This window comes from Eutrigla gurnardus (assembly GCF_963514095.1).
Source record: "Eutrigla gurnardus genome assembly, chromosome: 8".
In the NCBI taxonomy this organism is placed as follows: Eukaryota; Metazoa; Chordata; class Actinopteri; order Perciformes; family Triglidae; genus Eutrigla; species Eutrigla gurnardus.
Window position 1 is genome coordinate 9,865,318 of NC_139922.1, and position 17,718 is coordinate 9,883,035.

A 17,718-nucleotide genomic window follows, 5' to 3' on the forward strand; every position below is an offset into this window, starting at 1 on the left:
AGGAGAGGGAAGGAGAGTGGAAGGAGAGGAATGTCACCAACATTTCCGATGTTGGGAAAAGAAACAAAAGCTCCAAGACGACCAGAGAGAATCACAGAAAAAAGTTTTCTTGTACTTACTGATCAAACTGCCCTTCGCGTTCATCCTGCTAGACATGTTTTTTTTTTTTTTTTAGGATGTCAGAGTTGCAGCAGAAGACATTTCCATTCCCGGCGGGCTCGTCAGACAGCAGCAGCAGCACCGGTTCCGAAGCTCAGCTCTGCAGTTCCGTGCGCACAGGACAGCAGCGCTCAGCATGAATGAGAGGACAGCTGCGGTTAGACTCCGGCATCCCCTGCTCGAGAGAGAGAGAGAGAGAGAGAGAGAGAGAGAGAGAGAGAGAGAGAGAGAGAGAGAGAGAGAGAGAGAGAGAGAGATGGCATATAGAGACAGAGGTTAGCGACATGAGTGCGCCCCCTGGCTGCGTAAGTGCGTTACAGCGCGTCGCCAGACGCACCGCTCCATGGTGCGCATAGGTGGCAGCACTGGACCCGATGCAGGCTGCGGTACCGTGCGTCCTCCCGCTCCGAGCAGAGCGGCCGAGTCTCATAAATGGAAGCTTGTTTCACTGGAATCACATTCTTTGATGGATTCCTGATAAAAGGCTGCTCCTATTGAGCTTGATTGATCGCTGTTGCTGTCTTATAACGCATGCAGAGTGGCACTGCTGTGTTCATGTCTCCCTGCTGCTCCCAGTGTGTGTGTGTGTGTGTGTGTGTGTGTGTGTGTGTGTGTGTGTGTGTGTGTGTGTTCTTTTATCTTTGTTATGTTTCTTTCATGTCAGTGTATGCTTGTATGTGCATATGTTAAAATATGCATGTGTGTTTGTTTTCTGCAGTGTTAGCGCATGTCTTTACTTCAACCATTGCTCCACAGTGCTGTGAGGATTTGTGTGAGTGCGTGCGTGTGCGTGTGTGTGTGTGTGTGTGTGTGTGTGTGTGTGTGTGTGTGCATGCCTATTCAATAACGTTCACGGCTGAAGGTCAGCTCCCTTGAAACTTGATAAATCATCTCTATCGGCAGCGTTGGCCTTGTCTTGTTACTTCACCAAAGACCACAGGCTGCCAGGACTAAGTTAAAGCAAATCTCCACTCCCAAACACAACTTGGCTGAAAAGCTTCTTTCTCAAATTTGACAAATAAACCACTCGGATTTTAAACTAACTTTCTGATTTTAAGGTAGATTCTAACTTTAATCGTTCTGCTGCTTCAGGTGTGTCTCAAATAAGGCCGATCACAACGATATAGATACTTATTCACTGATGTCTCCAAAACGCGATTGGACATTATGAAGGAAGCTGTTGACAAAGCCTCATAATTCAAGGTCAACTTTACAGCTCGCGAGCGGTGTTGGAGTCATCTTAGTACCTGTCAATCACAAGGCACGCCCTATCCTGCTTTATGTCCCTTTGACTCTAAATGACCATAATTTATTAAATGAACAGCATGCTATATTAAGGAAGACTTGAAACTAGATTGAGACCATAAACTCATGTTTACAATGTTTACTGAGATAATAAATCAAGTGAGAAATAGGGTAATTTTCTTATAGACTTCCCTTTTGCAACCAGAGGAGTCGACCCCTGATGTAAAGCGAATGTGAGTTTAGGGCATTTCGGCATTGGCTTCACTTTCAGACCTTGAGGTTTCCTCCTGGGTTATGACATGCTGTTCCTTCGGAGGAGCGCCCCCTCTAATGGGAACTCAAAGACAAATGAGAATGAGTAAAGGCAAACTTGTTTCTAGATAAATATAAGTAAAGTGTGACAAGAACTAATATACTGCAGAAGACGCTAGCAAACATAGAGGCAGTTTTGTTGCTAAAGATAATAATATTTCTCAGGAGTTGGTAGAGAGCAAAACAAAGCCAAGAGGAGAATACATATTGGATTTATAATCTTCAAGTGGCCAGAAACACGACTGCTAATGAATGCCCACGTTGTTCGCTGTGTCAAACGCTTCTGTAAGTATCTTATCTGATTGATAACACCTGAGCAAAAACAGCCCTGTTAACTACATTCACTCATCTTGCTATGGATTTCCTCTGGCCCCAAGTGGCCAAAAATCATACACAAGTCATATGCACCTTGCATTATTAATTATTGTTGACCCTTTTCCAAAAGAAATCTACCTTGTTTACGAAGATTTAACAGGATCCAGGGAGCCAAGGTAACACTACTGCAAGAACAGGCTGTTTAGCTGCATTCAAGGACACTCCGACATCGGAGTTTCAGGAGTCGGCCACATTTTTAATTACATTTACGTCCGATTTTGCCTCATCTTTTTCACCGTTTCAGAGCCACATTTGCTTTGCTTTTCTGCATCTGAATACACACACACACACACACACACACGTATGTTTCGGTATTGTGCTTGCTGGCTCATTGTCTTACTGTGACACTTGAATAGAGCAAAGATATCATTAATATCATTACTTACACCTGTGTTTTTCCTACTTTGAGGAATCAAAATATTTGAGGAAAAGGGGCTTATTGTCAGTGTTCAGATGTCAGACCGTCTCAAAATTTATTAACAAGGAGATTTTTGAAAATCTCACTTTTTTGCAACTGTAATAATGATATTAATGGGATAGAATTTTTGCAAATTTAAGTATGTGCAAGTTACCTTATGTGGCATACAGAACTGAACTGAAAAAAATGAGGAAAATCATAATGGTACATTCTGGAAGTGGTTGTCAGAAATGTGGAATATTATACCTTAGTGGTCGAGTTAAAACACAATCTCTGGCTGCATTTACCAATACTCTCATTGGTTTATTGTACTATAGGTTGGTAGAAGCATGACTTTCACCGTAACAACCCTTTAAACACAAACAGGGACTTGGTGAGAGGAGAGAACGGTGCATTTGCACCATGAAGGAGGATGCGTGGTTGCTGCGTTTCAAATTCCATCATTTCTGCTCATCTGCAAGAATTTGTGTAGTTTTTCTTCATCCTGGGCTGTGACCTTTGTGGTCTCCTTGTGCATATTAAATGCTGATATTCCTGCCCATATTAGTGCTGACTAGGGAGTTTTCATATAGGACGATGGGGTGTCAGGTTCCTCCTCTCCACACTGAGGCGGAGGATGTGGTTACACAGATGATACTCCGCTGCTCGGATTACTGCACGTGTGCATGTGTACGGTGTGTGTTGGTGCTAACATCCTTTCCGCTAACTCCCATAGTCTTACAGGACTCCATGTGGAACTGCCGGCCTCTGGGTTCATTTCTCACCCTAAAAACCTCTGAGTCATCCTAATCTGCCCTGTTCAGCTCGTACAGCTGGAATCTTTTCAACTGTCTAGTTAAAGACCTGTGCGTTTGGTTACTGAAAAGCATTAGCCAGATTCAGTTGAAGGTTACTGATTTATTGGTTGCATAGACTTCTTCCTCCTGAAGTTACAATAAATCATAGTTTTTGTTCTTGTGAGTCATGAGAAGAAGGAAAGGGAAATGATAGGCATTTATATATAGACTGGAAGGCAACAACCATGTATTTATTTACTGTTACCCACATGAATAAAAGGTGAAGGATGAATTAATATCGCTTAAAATAGTAGGTAATACCTCTAATATTTATATGAAACTGAAAATAATAAATACACAGCAGAACAGAAAGGACAACGTCTTCCAGTAAATGGTTTTAGGGTGCAATGCCCTGCACCCATGATGCACTCATGATAATAACATCCATGTATTATTTACCTGCAAGGGAAAAACATATTTCTTTCTGACCTTGTGAACAGTGTATTAAGAATTTTTACCAATAAAGGGGGAAAAACGTTCCTTTAAACAATAATGTCATATCTGCTTCAGTTCTTTGACATTAGGTCGCGGCTGTGTTTCTGTCTCCCAGATGATTATGTAGTGTTTATGTGTGACAGGTGGACACGGATGATGGTCAGGTCAAATAAACTGCTCCAGTGCTGAGAAACAAAGCCCATCCTGAAATGCCAAAAAACGCAGTTCTTCAAACGGACACTTGAGGCCGCTTCCAAAAGCATGTCAATCGCCATAGGTCACCATCAAGCCCAACTATACAGGAGAAATAAACAAGTTTACAGCCTGACAAAAGAAAAAAACTGTTTTCATGACAACTCTTAGAGAATTTTTATTCATCTCACGTATAGTTATGAATAACTAAGGGAGTTGCCGCTTTGAGTGACACGTGGCTGCAGTCACAGCCCGAGGCAGGCCGGTGTGTGTATTTGTGTCTAGGCATTGACTTTATATGCAATCTGCCGGTGCGAAAAATGTGCTTTGCCATTGGTGCAAATGGACATTTAGCCTTAGCTAGGTTGGTAGCCTCGAGCTAGACGAGTGTTTCAGCAGCCGGGCGTCACATGGCTCACTTAACGTTCATACATGTTCCACCTCTTTGCCTAATGTTTTTTTTAATACTTATAATGATGCAAAATTCTTCTTTTTTTTTGCTTCCCTACTGGACGTTGGATTATTCACTTGTTTACTGCACATGCGTTCTTTTATATTTGGTGAGGTGATCTTGGCCTTTCTGGGACTCACGATACTCTTCTCTGGGTTGATCCACAGGGATATTTACAAGAATATTTACAGAACATTAACCTCAATCGAAAGGTCTTTAAATACCAATGGTATGACAAATACACAGCATGAAAATACAGAATCCTTAGCTGCGGATATTTCACATCAAGACTATTCATACCACCAGTGAATAAGCCACATTTGCAATGCTTAATATTTGCATTCTGTAAAAATGTACTCAAAATGACAAAAACACATATTGATGTGCAAATTAAGTGAACGAAAACAACTATGCACCCTTAATGATGACACTTTATCTTACAAGTATTTCCCACAAACCAGAAACAGAAGTCACATCACTTCCTGTGCATAAAACAATTCTTCCAGGAAGAGACAAAGAGCAGACACTCAGTGTTTCGACTTGCAAATGCAAGAACTGTCATAAGCCAGACTAATTGCAACAACTGACAACAGAGAGTGGCAAAACAGACATTTCTATAAAAATGTTGTGGCTTTTGTCTTTTTTAAGTGCAAATTCTGAAGCAAGCAAAAGGCTTCTGCCTCTGACGCGGGTCTGGGTGTCCGTGGCTTGTCAGCATGAAGCTGAGCATGGTGTGAATGAAAATGTGTTTGATCAGCTCCACAATCTCTCCCTCTCTCCCCCTCTCTCTCTCCCTCTCCCTCACTTTCTAGTTTGCTTGTATCTCCCTCCATCTCTGCCACCTTCCAACAGAGCCTTGATCAACTACGTCCATTTCATCCCATAAACGCCAGCTGATGCCAGATCATAATTAAAATCTCCACAGAGAGACGCCTTAAAAAGGAGCTAATTAGGCATTTAAAAATAATGTTTTTTTGTGCACCCCCCCCCCCCCCCCCCCCCTGCTTTTAGACGCAAATCCGATGATCTCTCTTAACTTGTGCTCAAGCAGCCGAGGTCTCCATGTGTGGTTGTCTGTGTTTTGTTTCACCGACGCAATTCTTTTTGTTATTTTTGGGGGTTTTGATCAGTGACAAAATCCGAATGATCCTTTTGATGTTCGACTCACTTCTGAGAGCAAATGCAGCAGCAATTACAGAGAGAAAGAGAAGAGGTGGAGATAGGAAGAGGCATGTCAGAGCGGAAGGAGAGTGAGAAGGAGAGAGGGATAGAGAGAAAGAGGGAGTGGGTGGTGGGGAACACTTTTAGTACAGCAGCTCAAAGGACCATCGGGCTTCTTTTCATGCGTTTTGTCTCTGCTTGATCTCTACCGCACATGTGATGCACGCCTACGGACACCACACAGGTGTCCACACACACACACACACACACACACGCGCACACACACACACACGCACACACACACACACACACACACACAGGGCTATAAGGCCAGACTTCTTTCAAGCGTCCTCCTTTTGTCTCCTCTGGATGCGCATGTAATTAAAGCTCCGCCAGTGATGAACAGCAGGGGAGGCCGCAAATGCTACTGTACAAGTGTAAGCAAGAGTGCCAATGAATAACAGCCAGAGAGAGAGAGAGAGAGAGAGAGAGAGCAAGGTGACTGGCTTTTGTTCAAATTGTTTCCAAGATTGGAGAGAAAAGGAGCCGGACTAAAGATGCTTTTTGTCTGCAGCGTTACATATTTTTCTCCACTCTAATCCCAATATGGTCCCCAGTGCAGAGCTTTTCTTCTTCTTTGTACTCCATTCAATCACCCTTGTTATTTCAAATTCACCCAGACTGTAATTGGTCACTAACATTTTACCTTTTCACAACACATTTCTTCTTACTTTTTATTTATAAGACGTGGTACACAACATGAAAATGCATTCTCTGTAAATGTATGATGTTTATCAGATTATGTGTGCAAACTCTCAATCTTAATAACATTCAGCAAAATGTTGTTAGCAAGAGGCTAAGTGTCGTTATTTTGGAGGAAAGTATGTACTGGATGGATCTTTCCTCATCTTAGCTGAGTCTGTGCCGCTCATTGTTATCTCCATAGTGTGGATGTGGTAAATTATGAACAGGCCTTTTCACAAATCTCTGTTAAGTCCTATGTGGATTTAGTGGAGAATTATTTTGAAAAATGTTTTCAGTTTCATAAAAATGTGTATACTTTCTAATGTAAGGCAATATGTTGTGTTTAAACAGCACATACAACAAAATGTTTTAATTTATATAACAACGGCACATCTGCTAGATTTACTTTAATCCATGTGCCATTACGTAGGTTAAATGTAAAAAGAAAATATTGATATTTTTACATGTTGGAGCTGAAGTCTGTTTTAAGCTGACATTTATCGAATTTTGTGAGTAGCAAATAAGACAAAATACATCTGTGTAACTCAACATGTGCAACACAACATGCAAGCTTATTCTCTATAATATTGAACCCAAACCCGGGACCCTCTCGCTGTGAGGCGACAGTGCTACACTGCACCACTGTGCAGCCCTCCATTATTATTTCATGAAATGCATATTCAACATACTTGTTGCAACATATGAATTCCTGAGCTTTTTTCTTCTTCAGACAAACACCTGGAAGTTAAATTCAAGTCTATGGCACTATCATTTATGTTGAAGCTGCCGCATAAATTCATCAAAACCTCCCAACATGGATCTGTGAGGCTCATCATCCAGTCCTGTTGTTTAGAGTGTTAATGTGTGGAATAATTGCCACACGAGAATTAAAATGCTTAATCGAGCCCCCTCAGAAAAAGCTAATTAGTCCATTTGGAATGTTCCCGACATCTTATCATTCAGCATAAAACAACAGGTATTGTGACAGTGCTTGCGCTGAAATATTTGCATCGTATTATTTTGCTCACCAAGCGTAAATAATACCAGTGAGCCTCCAAGAAAGTCTAAAGCCATTTCCTCGACATTTATTCCAATTAGACGCTGTGGTGCATGTAAACACAAACTTCATCAGATCACTTGATTTAGAGTTCGGATAAACAGTTCATTTGGAAACTTTAATTTATTCAGTCATAGTAAATTAACTGTAGCTGCACGCACACACCACTTATGTTTCTTGTGCTGGATCAATTCAAATTTCTCAATAGCAAAAGAACAGAGTTCTTTTGGTTTGTATCAGTAAAAATTACTCCCACACAATGTGAGCTCCACTCCACCGACGGCGCTTATCGGGAAGCGAGATAGAGCTTGAAGTTTGTTTTTCATAAGTTGTACTGCTCACACAGTTACGGCTCCTTGGCTCTGAACAGTGGAACAGTTGTCATGATATAATGCAACTCTGTTTGGCTGTGGCCGGCGATAGTAGGGATTCTGGGAGAGAATAAATGTGTGTGGATGACACAGCAGGGGAGCGGCAAAATTAAAGTGTAATGGAAAAAATGCTGTTGATCATAATTGCCAGTGGTGAAATTACTGGTCTGTATTTCCCCCTAAAATTTCCCCATGTGTTACCATCTGCAGGGTCTCCAATATCTGCAATTATTTATCTGGGAAGGATTCAGCTTGAATCTATCGCCTCCCCCTCTTCCCCCCGTCCTATCCCTCCCCCTCTTCCCCCTCTCTTTATCCCCCTCCTCCTGCTCTGGACCAATTTGGGGTGGCGAGGCGATGGTTATCTATATGCAAAGTGATGCTGTAATAGCACTCATGAGGAGGCGCAAACGACTAGGAGACGGCGGGATGGGGGGAGAGGTAGAAGAGGGAGGGGGTACCAGGAACAGAGATACATACAAAAAGAAAGGTGGAGGAGGAGGCTGAGGATGTAGGATACGGAGAATAAGAGATGAAGAGTAGGAGAGGAAGCACAACAAAGAGCTGCATTGAAAAGGAAATGATGGATAAAGATTAAGGAAAAGAGAGAGAAGCAGAGAGCAAGAGAGTAAGAAGAGAAAGAAAGACAGAAATGACAGACAAATGGAAGAAGGTGTAAAAGAGTGGTATGAAAGAAAAATAAAAGATAAAGTGAGAGGAGAGCAGGAGAGCAAAAGAAGAGACCATGGAGGAGGAAGAAAGGAGGCAGCAGAAGAAATTCCAGCCACTATCCCTACCAGAAAAGCAGAGCCATTGATTGTTTGTTCAAATGCCAAAACCGATCTGTGTGTTCTTTTACCTGACAACGACCTCTCACAGTCATGGGACCCCTATTTGAATAATGACTTGTGACTGAGAAGCAAAGTAATCAATTGAATTACATTCGTGTCTACATATCATTGTATTTGTAATACCTCTTTACTTCTAGCTTTCACCACTGTCACTCTTGGTAAGTGAGAATAAAGAGAGGAGAGAAGGAAACTGAAGGGAGGTACTGAGGCGGATGGCTTTGACCATTAGAATTACAGCGTAAGAAAAACCCCAACCAAAATCCTGAAACAGACAGGACAACATTATTTGTGTCATGCTATGGAAGTAACAAGAACGTGGATGTGGAGCGTTAAAGGTGACTGGAGATGTCATGGAACAAAGAGCGGTGAGACATTGTGCATATGTGGTGGTTTAAGAGGTAGAGCGCAGTAACTAAAACAGAACACCAATAACCTCTATCAGTCAACAGACAAGATCAAGAAAATAAAAAGAAGACATTAGAGTTGGGCCCATTTCCAGTTAGGGCAGCACAGCCGTATGCAAAGCAGCTGAACTGGCATGTCATTATGACACATTCGGGTGAATAAAAATGTAGCCTACATCAGCAACCTGCGTCGATGGCGGCACAGCGCCAGATCCAACTTGAAATGCATTAGTAATGTTAACTGGGTTTTATAGGCAAAGGATATATGCATACAGAGCATGTAGTTGAACATCAGCCAAAGAGCTTGCTCCTTTTACTCTCTTTCTCTGAAGATATCCACCCTGCACCTTTTATACCACAACCCTGAGGGATACAATTACAGGGACTAACAACTAACTAACTACAGTAATAAAACCTGTTGAAGAAATGAAAAATATGACAAATTACAACATTATGTTTTCTTTTTAGAAACTCGCAAACTTAGCTATTTGTGTCCGACTGGCCAGGCGCAATCTGCAGCACAGGACGGCAACATGAAGGAGATCAAATGTCATTAGAGATGGAGGGTGGGGGGTCAGGGGTTACTAGAAAGGCAGGTGACAACATGAGACCTGGTGGATTTGGTCTAAAAAAAACCTAACCCTGCGTTGTGGATCGCATACGTTTTCTGTTAGTAGATGCTGTAGCTTCCCTTGAACTGTTGTATGCAGTCATCCATTCAATAAGGACATACTACTTTGACACAACTTGAACTTACATGCCATGCAAAGGATTGTGGGTCAGAATAGCATTAAAGAATGCCGGCTTGCCTGCTGTAAAAATTTCACCAGATGCAGTAGGACATTGTGGGATTTCTTGGCAAACTGCATTTATAACGCTCTGCATCGGGACATATTAAATCTATTTCTGGCATACTAAAAAGGATGGTAGTATAGCTATTGGATTGCACAGTAAAACTGTGCAAATATGGCAAAATTGAAAATGCCTAAAAGAGTCGAAAAACATATATCATCATTATGTGTCCACTTGAAGTGCGACACCTAGTGGTAATATTCCGGTCTGAAAGTCTTTACGCCAGCCCTGTGCAGTGTGTCGCCTCCATACATCCAGTATATCACCTTACGATATGACTGTTGTCATGGCAAAGCCAATATCCATGAGTCGTGCCAGTTACGACTCATCATGTGGAGTGAAGGCGTCACATTTTGGCCTCTGCTAATAGGACAGTTTGTCCGCCTGTGTCCCGGCCAACGTGTTAGCATTTAGCTCATTGATTTCCTCAAGTCAGTCGATGTGATTAATACAAGTCAGACACTCTACCCTGCATTCTGAATAGCACGTCTTCCATTGGAGGGGCAGCAAACACTATAAGACAGGGCCTATTCATTAGAGACCTTGACACATTTTGCTCAATCCGACATACTGTCAAGTTTTTTTCCTGTACTTGTTGACAACAGGGATGCTTTGACAGTTGTTATGGAAACAGGTATAGAAGTACAAATAGGCAAATTATCCTTTTTAGTTCATATTAGTAGCATTTGAACAGGATTTATAAACGATGCAATGTCCTGCTGCAGAAAAGCAGGTATTGATTTTCACCAGTGTAGAAAGAGAATGCTTAAATAGAAAACACTTTCATGCATTATCAATGGGAGGGAGGCAGCACAGTATAATATTAAATCTACTTCTTAATTCTTGGATATAAATATGGGATTGCTCCCACTGAAATGTTAACAGAAGGCTCCATGAGAGAAGAAACGTATTCAGAGTATAACCACATTCATTTTTCATTATGTAATATTCTTTAATGGAGATGTTTCTCCAAACCTGTTATCATCTTTATGAACAGATATCTGCAGATGAATACAATTTGTAGGCAACAGACAGGATTTTGTTATCTGTAGTGTCCTGGTTTCCATTTTTAGTAGTTATTGACCAATCATGTTTGAGTTGACTCGAAAACGCAATCTCTGAAACTCAACTCCTACTCCATTCTCGCCTCTCAAGTGGCCATGAGACAATGGAGTAAGGATGAGGAAGTCTTCCAGATATCTGTTATACAGATATCTGCTGGCTACCCTTACCCCTAAAATATTGTCCGTTGCCCCCAGAAGCTAAACTGTCATCAGACTAACAAAGCAAGATTGAAGCGATAAATGTGCACCAAGTAGTTTGGTTTAAAAAAGTCAGACACAAACTTTGAAACCCTGACTTTTCCCACCCAGCAGTCGCACCAAAGATTAATTTTTTTTCACACTTATTCTCTCACATTTTTTAAAAAACATTTTCAAATGATATTCAGACCCCAAGGTCGCAGAGCATGGGATTTTTCTGAATATAAAATGCCATGCTTTCTCAGAAAGAGCTAAGACCTTAAGTCTGTACAGCGTTTCTATGCGCTGCTGTCCTCCATTCAGAGCCTTTTCAGTCCATGCTATGGATGTTCACAATGATGTGGCTCCACTTATAATGGCACACCTTAATCAATAGGAGTCATTTGATAGAGGCATTCGCAATCTGTGTGTGTGTTCCTACAAGTGCTTTCAGCAAGAGGGAAAATGTCAGGTAAAACTGGGTAGAAGATTTGTTTTTCTGTGACAAGAAAAAACCAACCCACGTCCAATGTCCATTAAAAGCTGCTACTCGTGGTGAGGCTAATTCTCTTCTCACCTGCCCACGTCAATCTTTGGTCCTTCAGCCCACTAGCATACAGAATAGAATATTCAAAGTGACTGAAAGGAAGACAAACATCTCAGTAATTGTCAGTAAGGACGATTACAACTGTTAAATCCAATACATAATGAAATATTGCTTGTTTAAAGCATGTACACGTGTGATTTTTGCTGATGTTCTGCTAGTTGTGGATGGATGCTAATAAATAAGAGGTGGGTGCTGTCTTTGAGAAAACAAAATGGTCATTTCAGATTGCTATTTACTGTAAAGGCTCAAAAGTTGAACACATGGGACCAAAAACTACAGACTTGGGTTTTGCTGGGTTTGCCGTGAGATTTAAGACGTGGATGAAGTCCAACCTGTGTGCCAGACATCGTGCAGCCTCCAACGGTTCACTGCTTGTCCTACTGTGCACTCCCATATTCACGCTGAGCATTGGAGACGAGTGAGTGTTCAAGGGTGCACTGAGGATAGAGCAGAAAAGAATACACCAGGGGCCGGATGTATACGCAATGAATGGGCTTAAAGAAAACATACGTATGCCATATATAACACAATATCTGTAAGAAAAGATATCCGGTGAAACAGTGCAAACAGAGCAAGCCGTTTTCCTTTAGCTCGTTCTATTCGGATGCAATTCCACTGAGCTTGTATGACTTGTTGCATGGAAGCCAGGTGAGCTGCTGCACTGCCAACACTACTTTAGCTCATCGTTGTGCAGCTTCATGACAAAGTGTAAGGCTGCCAGGTCAACGGTTAAACCAGCTTTTATTTATTTATTTATTATATACATGGAAGCCATGGAATAGTTAAGGTTAGGAAAAACATTGTTGCTGCGGCAAATCAACGACGCCTCGGGTGTTATTTATAGACTGTTAATAAGAAGTGCAGGTAGTCATTGTGATGTCACCCGTTGGCTTGTGGACAACTGTTTTGAAGCCTGGAGTTTTATAATTGGAGGTGAACAGCCGAGTGTTAAAGTCATCTTAGTAGCTACTTGCATTGGTAGCGTGGTAGCAACTCTCAATCACAAGGTAGCCTTGTCCTAAAGCATACCCTGCTTTATGGCCTATAAATGGGATCATAATTTACTAAATGAACATCATTCCGAATTGAAGACTTGAAACTGATGATTGAGACATAAACTCATGTTTTCAATGTTTACTAAGTCATTTTATAGACTTCTATGCAACCATTCTGAATTTACGTTTTGTTTTCGTCCCCGGTGTGAAAAGGCCTTAAGCCTTATGCTTCTAAACCTGCATGTCAGAGGTCATGCAGCACAAGGGTGCACTGAACTCAGGTCAGATATGTTAAGCAAAGCAAACGATTGGTCAATATTGTACTTCAATGGCTGGTAAAGAGAATGCAGTTTCAAGGCACTTCAGCCTTAGCTTAACTTTTCAGAACTGGAGGTTTGCCCGCTTGTTAACTCAACAACTGGTAACTGTTAACACTGTGAAATATACATACAAGACACAAACTACGGTCTCCTACATGAAGATGAGGGGTCTCATACGTCAAAAAAAAATATTGGGATTTGAAAAAACTCACAGCCAATGCAAAGCGCCTCATGAAAGTTTATGTGCAGAAATGAGCCAAGCAACGAAAGGAAGGTTAGGAAAAGGATATTTTCAGACACAGAAATCGAGGTGCTTGTGGCTGAAGTGGTCACTGAACACCGTTTCCTCCTGGACTATGACGTAGACCTGTTCACCCTTCATGCAGCATGACGAATTACAATGGTCACCGCAATATGTATATGTTTACAGTAATCAGCATTATGATTACGACTTATAATGAGGATTCGGAGTGGAATGTTTGTGTCAGAGATGTCATGCTTTATTTCCACACTTTCTTAATTTACACTGTGCGTATGGGAGGTGGTGAAGATGTGTAGGTGGAGGTGCCTGGAGGCAGAGTGTGAGAAAGAGTCTCCAGTGCATCTGGATGTCTTTATATAATACACTGAATCTCTTCCTGTGTGTGAGAAAAATCATTGATCACTTGATTTCTACAGTCTGGCTTCAGTTCACCGCCTCACCATTTGCGTTGCTGGTCTCCATGATGTACGCATTCTCCCATCAGGTTGTCTTCATAAGTCACAAGTTGTGTGGGAATTGGCATTCGCCTCATTCACAGCTAAGCAGTACACTAAAATTTGTTTATGAAAACATTTGAGGTGAGAAATAGGCAATGAAGTAAACTATGAATGTTGATTCATATTTGACGTGTCTAGTTGGACAGTTTGATCTGAGGTTTGTGAGCCTGCTGCCTTGAGATGCAGATAACAAATTTGCATAATATTGAGTGTAGTCTTGATTATGTTATACCAGATATAGCAGTCAGTCATCTCGCCAAGCCTTAATTATCATGTGACACGTGTCCAGATCTCCTGCTCTCCATAGAAAATGAATCCGATCCATTGATTTATACGTCAACAGATTTCTCCACCATGAGAAAGTTTTACTTCCTGGATTGCAAAATCATTAAAAAAATAAAAACATTGCTAATGAATGTCATCAATCAATTACATTCTGCATGTTTAAGGGAATAATAGTAATAATAATTAAAAGGAGAAGAAACATCAAGGAATATTAATAATATGAACTGAATTTACTTTGTGGCCTTAAACTGACTTTAGCTGGATAAGTACATCATGTCTATTTAAACTTGATGCCTGAGGAAAGTTAATGAACCTCTCTCTCTCTCTCTCTCTCTCTCTCTCTCTCATGAATGTGAGTCAAGAGATCTTGGCCATTACAAAATATCTTGGGGGAATACAAAATAAATAAAAAAAATCCCTTTTGGGCAACCCTCTGAATTGTTGCACAAATTAATCCCCTCTCCCAATTCCATCATTTGCCCCGAGCTCCAATTTCGGAATTATCCCTTTTCAATTATTTCTCCCTCCTGTTCTAATTTCTAGTCACCATTGGAAATCTCGACGGTGATGAGAGTGGAGTGGAGAGAAGAGCAGTGAATGCGTTATTAATTGCTCTGATGTGGATTAGATGTGAGCATCGTGGCAACCCCTCCATCCATCCACCCCCCCACATCCTCCAATCACATTTCAATTAATAATAGTCAGCCGGTCTTCGCCTCTAGATGTGCGAGCAAGATGATTGGGCTGTCAGTCAGAGATGCTGAGGAGCATTGGCAATTTGTCACCAGTTTCCTTTTCCTTCCTCCCTTTTCACAATCACTCTTGTTTCTATCTTGTAATCTTTTCCCTCTCGCTCCATCTCTCCCTTGCTCCTCCCATCGGCCTCTTCACCCAGGTATTTTTTCTATCTTCAAAATAATGCCACATTTCATCCATTTATTCATTTTTCCCATGATAGCTTGGTCAGCATTGAAAAGGACTGTTGTGTTGTGTGTGTGTGTGTGTGCGCGCACGGATCTGCTAAGAGGTTTTCTCCTGCCCGAGATGACATGCAACTTTAAAAACTGTCCTCCTGTGCCACATTTCAAATGAGATGGGAGACAACCCAGCCACTTTCTACTGAAGCCTGCGTGCTCTCGTGATAACCTGCTTCCCTGCACTAACTTGCACTGAGATACACACAAACGCATACACATTTCAGTCCTTTCTCGTTAACGTCCCCTCCTCTTTGAGCCATCTTCTTTTGTCATCGGCTTCTGTATGTGTTACAGCCAAGTTTGATGCTCATGGGGATTCATGGTGCCACTGTTATATGCCTTTGTTCTTGGCTTTCTGGTTTCATTTTTATCCAGTATTCATCTACAACAGTGTCACTCAAGATGTACAAACTATGCTTTATAGGTAGAAGAAACAGAATCAGGCTTTAGTGTGTAAAAATGGAATAGGATTTCTGTCCATCCATACTGGCTCTCGCTCTTCCTACTTCTTTTCTGTGTTCAAACAAATGTCATACAAACTTCAATAAATGCATCACTCTCTCTGACAAAGATACCGCCAGTCGAGAAGTTACCCCTTACAAAAGTAATGCATTCATTACTTCACGATTAAGTTACAGTTCCTGTCACACTTTCCATCGGCCGACTATAACTGAATTAAACCTGTCTTAAATTTACATTTAGTCTTCCAACAACTCTAAAAGCTCCACGCCTACACTTCATGTCTTGCGTATTTACGTCCCAGTAAAACGGAGGTTGAACTTTTACGAGAGGACTTTAAATCAAATCCTTCACATTTGATTGGGCAGCTAAAAAGTGGGAGGGCTTAAAATGTAGCACAATACGGAGCTACAGAAGACTTTTGGGCCACACACACCTCCTTCGGTGTTAAAAGTTGATTGATGGATGTCATGATGTTATTGGTGGAAATGGCTGGTGCTAGCTTATGTAACCACGTCACTTTTTGTTTTACAGGAAGAAAACATGATTGATTAGATGTGGAGGCTCTCCAGCTGTGAGCAAAACCCACTGAGTCCTGACTACAGCCTCACCAATGTGAGGTACAGCTTCTTCAATGCAAGTGTAGCGTCCGAACTGTATGGGTCTAGGAACGTATACTCTTGGAGTGTTAGCACAGCGCCTCCGTTTATTATTCAGGAACACATGTCACCACACAAACTGACGCTTCGCTACCACGTCATTTCCCAGCGCCTCCAGACATTACCAAACGAACACAGTTCAACCTCCTACACAAGCTTGCAATGTGGTTGCTACATTACAGAGGCTGACACCCAGAAACTCGCTGAACACACTAAATGACAAAATACAAACAGAGGGAAGGTTCTCTGCCAAAACAGACGCCAAGATCATTTAGTTCAGGTATTGATTTCGCAACCGTTCATTCAAACTACAACTGGCCCAACCAATCAATTCATTGGCCTGCATTTACCGATGTCGGATGATCAATAAATGTTGTGGTTCCGTCATGATGGAATCAGAAGCAAGGCATATCTAAAGGGGGACAGTTGGCCTGATCAATGATCACCAATGATCATTATGCTAGTGACAGTCATTTGTAAGCCACTGGTGTGATCATGCTACTTGATGACAGCAATGACTCGATTGGTGGATTTTTACTGATCCATTCATCCTTTTATTTCTCCCCTCCTCCCCAGCAGCACCTTGGCCTCGCCTCTCCTTTCCCAGTTGTTATCACGGGACAAGTAAGTAGGCCACCATCAACACTGGACTCTACTACTGCTGGCTCGCTGGGCTATGTAGGTCTTTTACTTTTAAATCTGAGCTTACTTTTGTCAATTGTGTTTACACTGTAACTGTATTTACTTGTAACTAATGTCTAACCTCCCTTTCACATATTTCTTGGATATGTTTTATTACCATGGACTGTATATACACACACTATGAAAATGATATGTCCATTGGTTGTATTGAAATTAAATATACAATAATCCGACTGTTTTTTAATTTTGCATGAAGGTAACGATAATTATAGGTTAATTGACTCTAAATTGCCCGTAAGTGTGAATGTGAGTGTGAATGGTTGTCTGTCTCTACATGTTGACCCTGTGATAGACTGGCTGACAGTGTCAACTGGAATCGGGTCCAGCCCCCCCCCCCCCCCCCCCACGACCCTGAATACAGGATAAGCGGTAGACAATGGTTGGATGGATGGAAACCAAAATTACTTTTTTCATGGCCGTTCATTCATTTAGCCTATTCAACATTTTACATTAAAAATAAAAAAATAAAATGTTTTAAACTTCCATAGTGTGTCAAGGATGTACTATGATTGAAGGAGGTATGGACCCAAATGCAGTTAAAATGTTTATTTTAATGATAAGCTAACAAAAAACTGTCAAAAACTCAGGGAGACAACATGGGCAAAAACACTATCAAAAAACAAAGAACAAGATAATTCCACAGGTGAACAGAACTCACAACTATAATCCAGACAAGACCAGAGGCCTGTACTACGAAGTAAGTACAACATATCCAGGGTATCTTTCAGTTATCCAGCTTAAGTAAACCTAACAAAGGCAATCAGAGATAAGCGGTCACATGACGCTGGATATCAACTCGTTAAATCAACCCAGGGTTTCCCTGTCGAGTATGAGCGCGTGCACATAAAAGA

General features: G+C 41.4%; 1 protein-coding gene across 1 annotated transcript in view; it reads right to left on the reverse strand.

The window, feature by feature from the left end:
• Positions 1-273, reverse strand: part of LOC311017714 (plexin-A1-like) — a 249,977-nt gene extending 249,704 nt beyond the window's left edge. Inside the window, exon 1 of the mRNA XM_084016250.1 lies at positions 120-273. The gene's annotated coding sequence lies outside the window, so the exon portion shown is untranslated. The remainder of the gene's footprint in view (positions 1-119) is intronic.
• Between the last annotated feature and the right edge of the window lie 17,445 nt (positions 274-17,718).